We start from the raw sequence: 12863 nt of genomic DNA on the forward strand, positions 1-12863 counted from the left end.
TATCTACTGCTCATGGTGACTTGATGTCTCCCAGGCATCTGAAGTCTACATGTTGGAACTGGAATTCTTTTCCTCTCCCACCCCACTCCATACCTGCTCCTTCTCCACCATCTTGCTACTTTTCCCCCTCCACCCCTCACCATTCTATCATCAGCAAGGATGCTGTTTATATCTACTTCCTGAAATGATCCCTTCCCCTCCATGTCTGTTACAATTGCTCTAGTTCAGGCCACCATCATCCTTTGCTTATGTCACTCATAGCTTTTATGCCATATTGTTTCATGGCCCTATGCCTTTGATTGCTTTTGCCTGAGACATCTTTCTTTCTTTCTTTCTTTCTTTCTTTCTTTCTTTCTTTCTTTCTTTCTTTCTTTCTTTCTTTCTTTTTTTTTAATATAGACAGAAAAAGCACACGAGTTGAGGGAGGGGTAGAAGGAGAGGGAGAAAGAGAGTCTTAAGTAGGCTCCACGCTCTGCATGGAGCCCAACGTGGGGCTCAATCCCAGGACCCTGAGATCATGACCTGAGCTGAAATCAAGAGTCAGATGCTTAACCAGCTGAGCCACCCAAGTGCCCTCTGAGGCACCCTTTCTTAAACTGATAGACTTATTCATCCTTCAAGACTTGCCCAAGAATCTTCTTCTCTATGAAGTCTTTTCTGAACTGTGCATAATTTTATTATAGTCAATTTATTTTATTGCATTCATCATTAAAAATAAATGATCCATTTATGTGTCTTTTTTACCCCATTATTCAGTAAATTCTGTGAGGACAGGGAACATGCTTTATTCACCTTTGTTATCATGGTACTTAACTCAGTGCCTAGTATATAGTACGTTATTAAACCCAAATGTAGCTAAGATTTTCCCCCTCGGTTGCAATCTATGAGCTTTAGTACGTTACAACATGCTTGGCCTTCTCTCCTTGTTAAAAAAACCATGACCGAGTGCTTCCTGTGAGTGGGCACTGTGAAGGAGCGGTCATGATGTGCCCTGAGAACTGCAAGTGGACTAATAAGGCCATAGTGGGATATCGGGGGAGGGGCAAAACCAGAAAAGTAATCCAGGCCAGATCATGAAGGACCATGCACAGGATGGCTTTTGTTCAGAGAGAGTATTCTGTGGCAGAGTCCAAATGGATGGTGAGGACAAGATTGGAAGCAGAGAAATCTTTCGTAGAAGCCAATATGGTACTTGGATCCCACCTCATTATGACGTGTCTATTTGGGCTCCCAATATTTTCCAGTAACAGATTGTGGCTTTAAAGGTATTGAATTGTATGTATCCATATATTCATTTCATAGCCCTTATTAGCGACTGTTAGGTGCTAAATATTACCTGTATGGTATCCTGGGGACCTCAGAGGAGTAGATACCATGGTTCATTTCAGAGAAATCATGGTCTGGTGGTAGTACTGGACATGGGGCTGGTTCAGTATCAGTGCTGTGGGAGAGGTGAGCACAGATTGCCTGGAGAGCACAGAAGGGGAATGACCTCTCAGATGGGAGCTGGGAGCCCAGAGAAGACAGTCTGGAGCAGTGGCTCTGAGCAAAATTCTGAAGGATGAGTAAGAATTAGCCTCTCAAAAAAGCTGGAGGCCTGCCAAGACACTCCAGGCAATGGGAACAGCTTGTGCAAGGACTCAAATGAGACGACGGAGTTTTTAGTGGCTTGACTCATGGTGCGTCTGGGGGGTAGGACCAGGAAGGAGGTAGAAGGAATAAGCAGGCAGCCCCTTAAAATCTACATCTTATCTTGCAGGGGTTGTTGCAGAAGAATGTGAATTCTGACTCACTTTCAGTGATGTGTTCGGTAGAACAGGGTAATTGCTATGCTCTGTATTTAAGAAACTGAACTATACGTGGTAAGACAAATCATCAAAATCATTGGGGCCTTTTGGTAAAAATATTCTCAGGGAAGAAGGGTTAGTGAGTCTTTCTCTAGTCACCAATCCATATTGCTTGGTTTGGATCTGTCTCTGGCTCATATTCAGAAATTGAATCCAAGAAATCCTGAAATTTCCCAGAGGGCCAATAGTTCCTGTAATAACTACTCTCATGACATTTCCTGGATATGATAAACTCTCTGGTCCCATATTTATAGATTTATAAGTCAGAGATTTTCTTCAGCGAGAGCCCTCAGATCACTGCGCAGGATGCCGCAGAGCAAGGTAATGACTAGCCTGGCAGAGAAAGCAAGGGGGTGTCTAATAGGGGCATTTCCTGGCTGCAAACTATCTCCTCCTATGTAAACAGATTGGGTCGAAGTTGTATTTTTTATTCCAGAATAACTTGGGTTCCTTAGATCACTGTACAACGTGCTTCAACGCAAAAATAGTCACTCACCTAGCAGAAGTGTCACTACTACTACTACTGCCTACCACTGACTTCATTCTGAGATGTGACCCTGCCAAAGAAGGATGAGGAAAGAATATAGTTTTATAATTTGATAGATGTGCAACCTCCTGTGGTTGATTTTATTTTCTGTACTGGGTTTCAGGATTGCTATGAATTAGAACATTTTTTTTTTCACATGGAAATAACACTACCAGTGCCTTGGTCATTGGTGAATGTCTCCTCCAGTATCTTACCTTTAGGGCTGAGGAATAAGTCTTAATGCTCATCACCCGTTTAACCCATTCCCCACCAACCTCCCCTCCAGCAGCCCTCAGTTTGTCCTCTATGGTTTGCTTCCTTCTCTTTTTGTCCCCTTTCCCCAAAGTTCATCTGTTTTATTTCTTAAATTCCGCATATGAGCAAAATCATATGGTATATGTTTTTCTCTGACTTGTTTCACTAAGCATCATCCACTCTAGCTGCATCCGTGTCATGGCAAATCCCAGTATCCAGTCTTTAGCGAAGCCCTGTGATTTCTTTTCTTGGAAATGTCTTGCATATCCCTTCTTTGGTATACCTGGATTGCTGCAAACATCTCTTAGCTGGTAACTGTTTTTCCTCTTCCCTTTTGCAAATCATTTTTCCCCCTTAGTGTTGAAGAGTACCTCTGAAGCCCTCATAGAACGCTGATTTCCATGTGCCATTTCCTTGCTTTAGAATTGTATTGACACCAGGATTTTTTCAGAAGTATATCTGATCACCTGTTTGACTTTCAGTGTCCTGTGGAGGAAGCAGTGTGTTATAGTGGAAAGGGCAGATTTTGGATCCAAACAAAAGTAGACTTGAATCCTGGGTACAGATTTATATCCACTAGATATTGCAAAAGTAACCTAACCTTTCAGAGAATCCATTTGCTTAACTATAAGATAATATCTATTTGTTCAGGGAAGGATTAGCTCAACAGGTTTACATTGTCCAAACCCTGAACATTTCAGAGAAAGGTGGGGCCCTTGCCTGACCTCTTAGAAATAATCTCTAGGCTCTTAGAAAATCCTGCTTACTTAAAATTTTTTTTCTTATTTAATCCTGACAGACACACAGAGAGAGGCAGAGACATAGGCAGAGGGAGAAGCGGACTCTATGCGGGGAGCCCAATGCAGGACTCGATCCCAGGACCCTGGGATCATGACCTGAGCCAAAGGCAGACGCTCAACCACTGAGCCACCCAAGTGCCCCAGAAAATCCTGCTTATTAAAAGCCTTTTTGTTTACCTGAGGCTTTGAGCCACACCAGGTAGTTTAAACTAATGATGTGGTTTATATGTGATTGAATCTGAGGGTATTCTTAGAGAGCCCCAAATGATGCTATTTCACAGAATTTTAGTAAGTTATTATTTTTAAAAAGATTTTATTTATTTATTCATGAGAGACAGAGAGAGAGAGGCAGAGACATAGGCAGAGGGAGAAGCAGGCTCCCCACAAGGAGCCCGGAACTCTGGGATCACACCCCCAGCCAAAGGCAGATGCTCAACCACTGAGCCACCCAGACATCCCAGAATTTTTTTAAGTTAAATGAGATGGTTCCTATAAAGCATCTAGACATGAGTTGGTTTTTCCTTCAGATTCTTTATACTTCCCTCCCCTCATTTATGCTGTCTTCTATCTGATAGCTCTCCTGCCTTTACCTTCTGTGACATTGAAGCTGCATTTCTTACTGATACACTATACCTGTGCCTGCACCAAACTGGCTTTCCCTTTGGCCTAAACAAAGCCTAGTGTATTCCTTCCTGGCACACCTGAAATCCTACCTTTTCTATGGATCCTCCAATGACTACCCCAGCCTGGGATAATTTCTTTCCTTCCTGAATTTTTATTGCACTTTTACCTGGTAACAAAATCTGGGTGCCACCTTGTGCACCTGTATATTGGGCCTCTAAGTAGATTGTAGAAAACTTGAGTGAATGGAGTATGTTTTATTTTTCTTGGTCTCTTCCTTGGTAGATTCTTAGTGAATGTTGATTTTTAGATTTGCTCATTGTTTCGTATTTTGAGCTCACACACTCTCAAGAGTGTGTAACTAAGGTTGAAGGCCTATTGCCTATGTGCCAAGTCACTTATGTATTGTAATGATCCAAACCCCCTCTGCCCCCGTATGCTCTTTGATTGCCTCTTCTGCTGTGGGCCAGATAGGTGTTGGCAGCAGCCAGGGCAACTCACCCAAGCCTTTTTCACTCTGATGGCTCCAGAAGGTTCTGGAGTTACAAATGCATGACCTGTTTTCCAGACACCTTGTACCCCAAGGTATTCTTGCTTGTATTTTCTTCTCTACCTATCCTGTGTCTACACATTAGTTAAGGCACAGTGAAAGTGCTATTTCCAGCATAAAACTGCTCTTGATTACATCAGGTCACATTGGTTTTTGTCTACATTTATGGAATTGACTATCTATAGATGATTATCAAACAGCTGAGAGGTCAACCTCCAAACCAATTACAGTTGTAAGAATACTGTCCTCCATGACATTCCCATTTCAACATGTGCAATTTGCTGGAGCATCTGGCAGTATAATGCTGATATGATAATAAAACATTTATTGAGCACCCACTCCATGATGGGCTCCATGCTAACCTCTTTCATACATTATCTTATTTCATCTTTATATATATTTTTTAATTTTTAAGTAATCTCTACACCAATGTGGAGCTCAAACCTACAACTCTAAGATTAAGAGTTGCATGCTCTACTGACTGAGCCAGCCAGGCTCCCCTATCATAGTTCATCTTGTAGCAGTCCTATGAGGTGACTATTAATATTATTTCAATTTTACCAATGAGAAAACTAATGCTTAGAGATGCTCAGTCACCTCACTCTTGTCCAAGTAGAGTTTAGTAGCAATCCAGACAGATTCTTTTTTTTAAATAATAAATTTATTTTTTATTGGTGTTCAATTTGCCAACATACAGAATAATACCCAGTGCTCATCCCGTCAAGTGCCCCCTCTCAGTGCCCGCCACCCAGTCACCCCCACCCCCCAGCCCTCCTCCCCTTCCACCACCCCTACTTCGTTTCCCAGAGTTAGGAGTCTTCTATGTTCTCTCCCTTGGTCCAGACAGATTCTATATTTGAAACACATTGACCTTGTAGGTTGCGAGTACCAGGGCTCTTGTCATCACTCTTGGCTTCTCTTGAGACTTTCAGAAGGTAAAAATTCAGTCCTTGTGGAAAATAACTGGGGCCCCTGGGCTTATACTATTTATCACCATGCTGCTTAGATAATTGTTTAACTTCTTCAATTTATTACCAACTAAAGTAGTGAAAAACTCACTTTAATACCTCCTATTCTCCATGATGACTAGCAAAGTACCTTAAAAATAATAACTGAAAAAAAAATGGCTACTTTTTGCCCTGTATTGATTAATTTGCCCAGGTCCACTTTGAATATACCTATTTACTCAACTAGGGTTATGAGCTGACCCTAGTGACAGACTTGTGTAGCTCTCTGGATGGATTCTATGGGTTGAAAAATCATCCCAGACTCTTGCCATGGAAGTTCTAGACAGTACAGTGCCAGTTAATGCATGTCTCTAAAAAGTAATATTTATTATTATTTTTCAAATTCTCCAGAAATCCTCCAGAAATTCTCCAGCAATCTTTTTTACATGAGTTGAAAAAAATTTAAAAATAAGAACATTTCTGATGTTTGTTATGAAGAATCACCATTTTGATCTTAACTGCCATGGGGTCCGGATCACATGATATATGGTAACATGAGAGTTTGCAGTTTTTAAAAGGGAAATCAGTTATTATACAAAACAAAAATTCTTTCTATAAAATAATATCTCACAGCATATAGTCAGTAAGGAGATTCTCTTCTTCTTCTTCCCACCAAATTTAGAAAGCTAGTAATGAAGATAAATATAGTTATATATAGAGAGATAATTATCCTGATTCAACATCAAGGTGGGAAATTCAAGGAAACAAAAAGTTTTCTTCTGATTGACTGGTAGTAGCCTGGGTCATTGTGTGTTGAGAAGAATTCTGAGGTTGTGCCCTGCTTAGAGAGAAGAAAAGCCAAAATTGATTAGTGATTCCTAACACAGATAGAGGAGAGTAGCAGCATGTGTGCCAAACAATTGTTATACGTGGACCAGTGTTTGGAGATTAATTCAAGAATTGGAAAAGGGAAGTTGGATCACGAAATGGCACCTTGAAATAACATTCATCTGTGCTTTATATGTTTTGCAAGTTGGCTCTAATGTAATAAAATTATATTTTGATGGTGAAAACCACTATGGAATCAGTGTTTCATGATAAAAATTGGGACAAGAATACACTGTGCAATATTCTTTTTTGTGTGTGTTTTGATTCAAAAGCAATTGTCATCCAAATCCAATTTCAGAATCATTATTTTTTTGAAAGAATACTAAATATGAAAAGAGAGGGTCACAGCTTGAGTTTCTGATACAGTGCTGTATTTATCCAGCGGAGTAAAGAACTGACATTTGGAAATGTTCTTGTTTACCTGTCCACCTGGAAAACTGTCCTCTAGAAATCATTGCCAAAGGGGCTGTATGGTCTTCACTAATTTTCTGATGCAGTATTTATGGTCACAGAATCTTTACTCCAGGTTTATTTTTTTTAAGATTTTATTTATTTATGAGAGAGAGAGAGAGAGAGAGAGAGAGAGAGGCAGAGATACAGGTAGAGGGAGAAGGAGGCTCCATGCAAGGAGCCCGATGTGGGACTTGGTCCCGGGACTCCAGGATCACACCCTGGGCCATGGGCAGACGCCAAACCGCTGACCCACCCAGGGATCCCCCATGCTCCAGGTTTCAAAGTAGGTAGAGCTCTGTAGGAATAGAAATATTCATTTGTCTACTCATAATTTTACTTAGAAAATATTTTCTTTTTCAACTGCATTCTTAACATTTCTTTATTCTTAAATATCTGGTTTTCTGGTAATTTCAGACAATTTACTATCAGCAAATAGGTTTACTACAGACTAGACTTATGTACTTTTTGTCCTTCTAAACTTAACTTGAACTTGTAATGGCCATATATCTCATTGATTCTCTAAAGGAGACAATATATTCCTGTTCTGACATTGTTTAAATGCTTTTATTTTCTTCTTTTGTGCTCCTGATCTTCCCTGCTCTCTGCCTACCCTGTACCCTTTCAATCAACTCTTATTTACTATTAACTCACTAATACCACACTTTTTTCCATTTGGAGATATTTTCTTACATTCCATTGTTCCAGATAGTTATTGTTGCTCAAAAGCACCTCAAAAGTCAGGGGCTATATATACTCTCTTAGTTCTGTGGATGGACTGGGCTGAGCTGGCAAGGTTTCACTTGGAGTCACTCATTCAGTTACAGTCAGATGTCAGCTGGGGCTGCAGTCACCCTAAGACTATGCTGGGCCAGTGATCTCAGTTGACTCCTGCATGTGGTTGAGAATGCTGATGGTGGTGTTAGCTGGGAGCTCAACTGAGGCTGTGAACCAGAGAACCTACATATAGCCTCTCTGTGTCACTTGGGCTTCTCCCAGCACGGTGGCTCTGATTCAAGTGGGAAGTGGCTTAGAACAGAGCATTTCATGAGGCTCAAGCAGAACCTCCAAGCTTTTTATGAACTAGTGTTGGAAGTCCAAGAATATTACTTCCATGATGGTCTATTGGTCAAACAAATTACAATGTCCAGCCCCAATGTCCAATGTCAAAAGAGGGTAATTAGATGCCATCTTTAATTGGGAGATGACAAGGTCACCATGGAGAAGAATATGTGGAGTGGGAAATATTTTGAAAAATATATTCTGCTAAATACATTTTTATTCTTTAAAAAGGCATGAATCATATATTTTACCTGCCTCCTGACCACCTAGTCTTTTCCCCTGTGACCCTGCATGGTGTGCGGTGGCTCTGTATGGGATCTGTGAGGATAATAAAACCTCTTCCAAGCCTTGTCCTCTTCTCCTCTTGTGGAGTACCAGCTTCACCATTACCATATCCAGCAAGAATCATTCGAAGGGCTTCTTAAAACAGAGTGCTGGGCCCCACCCCCAGGGTTTCTGATTCAGAATAGTTGAGCTATTAGAATTAGCATGAGTGGATTAGGGAAGCCCCTTTCCATGGACTGAAAACCCACTAGAACAGTGCTCCTCTGACTTGAATGTACATCCCTAGTGACTGTGTTAAAGTGTAGATTCTGAGGCACTTGGGTGACTCAGTGGTTGAGTATCTGCCTTTGGCTCAGGTGGTGAGCCCAGGGTCCTGCAGGGACCACAGGGAGCCTGCTTCTCCCTCTGCCTATGTCTCTGCCCCAATCTGTGTCTCTCATGAACAAATAAATAAAATCTTTAAAAAAATGTAGATTCTGCATTTCTGACAGGTGCTCAGGGATTGCCCATGCTGCTGGATCACAGAAAGAATACTGTGTAACAAGGTACTTGAATATTGAATAAGCAATCTGTAGAGACCATTATAAACCTAAATTTGGCCATTTGGGGGGGATTATGATTTAAAAAGAAAAAAAGACCAGGTAGAGGGCCACGTGTGAGTTAGCCACGTAAATGAAATTGAAAAGTGACAAGTGGTCCTGGAGGGACCTGAAGTACAGACACAGGAGCTGTAGAATAACCATCCCACCACCTTCCATGTTAATTGGGCCTTTAATGGACTTTTCTTACCAGCGTCTTGCTTTTTAATGTATTAGGTTTCTTGTTATGAAATTTATTGTGTATAATGTTATGTGAAAGATATAGTTGATATGCAGAAAAAAACAACAAATATAGCCCCATTTAAAAAATTGTTTTGGCCTAGAATAAAAAAAAAGTCTGAAAAGTAGGTAAAATAGCAGTCAATTTGGAGTAGTCAAAAACCTTGACTAACACAAAACTATTTCCACCATACTCAAGGCTCCCTGATGTCTGAATTGCCATTAGAAATTCACTTTCTTTGTGGCGGTGGGGGTTATGGAATGCTAACACACAAATGCTCCTGGATTATTATTACTTGATTTGTGTTCAGAACAAGAAAACACACAAGAAATAACACGCGTGGGGTGCTCTTGGGAAATATACAAGTCTTGGCACTGTCCTTAGGGATTCAGATAACAATAGATTTTATGGGCCATCAGCCTGTGTTTTAAAAATCTCCCTGGGTGATTTTCATTTGCATCCTCTGTGGGGATCCATTGCCTTTGTGGGTCTTTCCCACTGAGAATAGCATTGCTCAGAATGAGGCCAAGTGAGGCAGGAGGCAGCGGAAAGCATGTGAGATTTAGGGTCAAAAGTCTGATTTGAACCTTGCTCAGTCCTTAAAAGTATGGTCTTGGATAAAAGGTCTCTACATCTGTATACTGAGAATTCTTAATCATAGATTGCTCGCGATGTTGTTGTCAGAGTTAAGTGAGATATTGCATATAAGCACTTTGCAAATTCTAAAACACGCATATGTTATCGCAATCACTGAGCTGTAGGAAAGTGAAGTGCTGATGGTGGGAGATGTGGGGGCATACCACGTTAGTTTTTTGTGTATGAGCTCTCTGTATGTATATTTACGAAGAAATGTGAAGGGGATGGGGTTATTTAGCCTGAAGAAAGGAGGTTTCTCAGCCTTGGTGCTAGTGGTGTTTGGAGTACCTAATTCTTTTGTTGTGTTGGGTGGGGGGGGGGAGGGGAGACGAAGGGCTGTCCTATGCACTGTTGCCTGTTCAGCATCCCTAGCTTCTACACACTCAGTGCCAGTCACCCCCTCCCACTCTCCTAGTTGTGATAACAAAATGTTTCCAGAATTACCCAATGTGCCCTGGGAGGCAAAACTGCCCCCCATTAAGAATCACTACTCTAAAAGCAGTTATCATCTTCTATTAAGTGAGATCAAAATCAAATGATCAGAATAATGAATACTTAGTTTTCAACTCTACTCCACAGGCCAGCAGAAAGCATTATTCACAACATCAGGAAGGAACAAATAGTCCTGTATTTAAAACTTGGAATAGTTTATCACACGTGGCCTTTGTCTTTTTTTTTTTTTTAAAGGTTTTATTTATTTATTTATTTATTTATTTATTTATTTATTTATTTATTTAGATTTATTTTTATTGGTGTTCAATTTACTAACATACAGAATAACCCCCAGTGCCCGTCACCCATTCACTTCCACCCCCCGCCCTCCTCCCCTTCTACCACCCCTAGTTCGTTTCCCAGAGTTAGCAGTCTTTACGTTCTGTCTCCCTTTCTGATATTTCCCACACATTTCTTCTCCCTTCCCTTCTATTCCCTTTCACTATTATTTATATTCCCCAAATGAATGAGAACACAAATGTTGGAGAGGATGCGGAGAAAAGGGAACCCTCTTACACTGTTGGTGGGAATGTGACCTGGTGCAGCCACTCTGGAAAACTGTGTGGAGGTTCCTCAAAGAGTTAAAAATAGACCTGCCCTACGACCCAGCAATTGCACTGTTGGGGATTTACCCCAAAGATACAAATTCAATGAAACGCCGGGACACCTGCACCCCGATGTTTATAGCAGCAATGGCCACGATAGCCAAACTGTGGAAGGAGCCTTGGTGTCCAACGAAAGATGAATGGATAAAGAAGATGTGGTTTATGTATACAATGGAATATTCCTCAGCCATTAGAAATGACAAATACCCACGATTTGCTTCAACGTGGATGGAACTGGAGGGTATTATGCTGAGTGAAGTAAGTCAGTCGGAGAAGGACAAACATTATATGTTCTCATTCATTTGGTTTTATTTATTAATTAGAGAGAGAGCACAAGCAGGGGGAGCTGCAGAGGGAGAGGGAAGAGCAGACTTCCCGCTGAGCAGGGAGCCAGATACAGGACTCAATCCCAGGACCCTGAGATCATGACCTGAGTTGATCATGACCTGAGCAGATGCTTAACCGACTGAGCCACTCAGGCGCCCCCAAATGCAGCCCTTTGAATAATGTGTCCTGGTTTACTCAAGATATTAGCACAGAAAATCCTATGTCTTAGGAAGCCTCTCCCTATTCTTTATTTTTGTTCTCAGTAGAACCCAGAGAAGGGGATCATTCCACATTCGTTGGCAATGAAGGGAACTGACACTTGCTGGGCACCTGTGTTGGGTGAATCAGGTGTCTTACAAGCTTCTGTCACTTTATCCTCACAGTAGCCCTGCAAGGTAGGTGGTCCTGTGTCAGAAGCAGCAGCTGAGACCCAGAGTAACACAGAAACTTCCCCAGATGTTGGCAGAGCTAGCAAGTGGCAGACGGAGGGTTCAGCTTCAGGTGTTTCTCCATCCAATGTCTTCATTCTTCCCACCACTCTCGCTAGTGGCCTGAAGCTGCAATCTGTTTTTCTTGAGTTTTTGGGAAAGTGTTTCTAAGTGAGGGAAGTGGGAACATAATCACTAGCCCTGCAGTCTATTTCCGTAGAGCTCTTTATCTTCTTCTTCTTTTTTTAAAGATTTGTTTATCCATGAGAGACACACAGGAAGAGCCAGAGACACAGGCAGAGGGAGAAGCAGGTTCCTCGAGGGGAGCCTGATGTGGGACTCGACCCTGGGACCCTGGGATCACGCTCTGAGCCAAAGACAGATGCTCAACCACTGAGGCACCCAGGTGTCCCTCTGTAGAGCACTTCTTAATGAGTTTCCAAGATCAAAGCCATTCAGGGTAAATGCCCTCTTTGCTTCTCTCCCAGTAGAGGAAGAGAACCTGAAAAACGCTTAAGCATCCTCTCCTGGAAGTAGAATCAAACTATGAGAATCTCTGTTTACGAGGGGCCCAGAGACTATAGTTGGGGTCCATCAGATTCCATTAGAGTCAAACAATCTCCTGCAATTCCCTCTAGCTCTCTAGGTGAGAGAGTGATATTTGGGTTTTTCAATATGTCTTGGTTAATTATATTGCATAATGGCCCATCTGCTGTAAAAGATACATTGATTAACAGCAAAATTATATTACAGATGTCTCATTATCTTAGAAATGCTATTATCAAAAAAAAAAAAAAAAGAAAGAAATGCTATTATCTGTCTCAATTCACTGTAATAGGACAGAGCACAGTGGCTTAAAATTGTCCTCGGTCATGGGAGAGCCTCGGGGGAGAGGAGATTAGGAGAGTGATATAAATGAGGAAGTAAGCCCCTGAATGTAGCTATAGGATCTGGAATGCAACTAAAAATAGGCTGAGTGTTTCTAAAGACTGGAACTAAAACCAAGGCAACCACAGGGTGCATAACGCGTTTCTGTAAGAAGTGGTTCTTGTACGAATGCTAATGAGAAAATTAAGGATAACCAAAAGTTATCCTTATTTGCTATTTGTCACATTTTAAGTGCACATGACTTGTTTAAGAAACAAATTTGCTGAATAAAATCAGTTATTTAAGCATAATTTTGTATCTATGGTTTATAGATAACTTTTTAGATAGGATAAAAATAATAAAACTGAGATGAGGAGTTCTCTAATGTGTGTGTGGTAAGCTCTTTGTGTGATGAGAATACTTTAGGGACGCCTGGGTGGCTCATGGTTGAGCGTTTG

General features: G+C 41.3%; 1 long non-coding RNA gene across 1 annotated transcript in view; it reads left to right on the top strand.

The window, feature by feature from the left end:
- The first annotated feature begins 2116 nt into the window (after positions 1-2116).
- The window catches only part of LOC118350147 (uncharacterized), a 118388-nt gene continuing 107641 nt past the window's right edge, over positions 2117-12863 (top strand). The window contains exon 1 of the long non-coding RNA XR_004803422.1: positions 2117-2168. This is a non-coding gene — a long non-coding RNA (uncharacterized LOC118350147). The remainder of the gene's footprint in view (positions 2169-12863) is intronic.

This window comes from Canis lupus, chromosome 10 (assembly GCF_003254725.2).
Source record: "Canis lupus dingo isolate Sandy chromosome 10, ASM325472v2, whole genome shotgun sequence".
In the NCBI taxonomy this organism is placed as follows: Eukaryota; Metazoa; Chordata; class Mammalia; order Carnivora; family Canidae; genus Canis; species Canis lupus.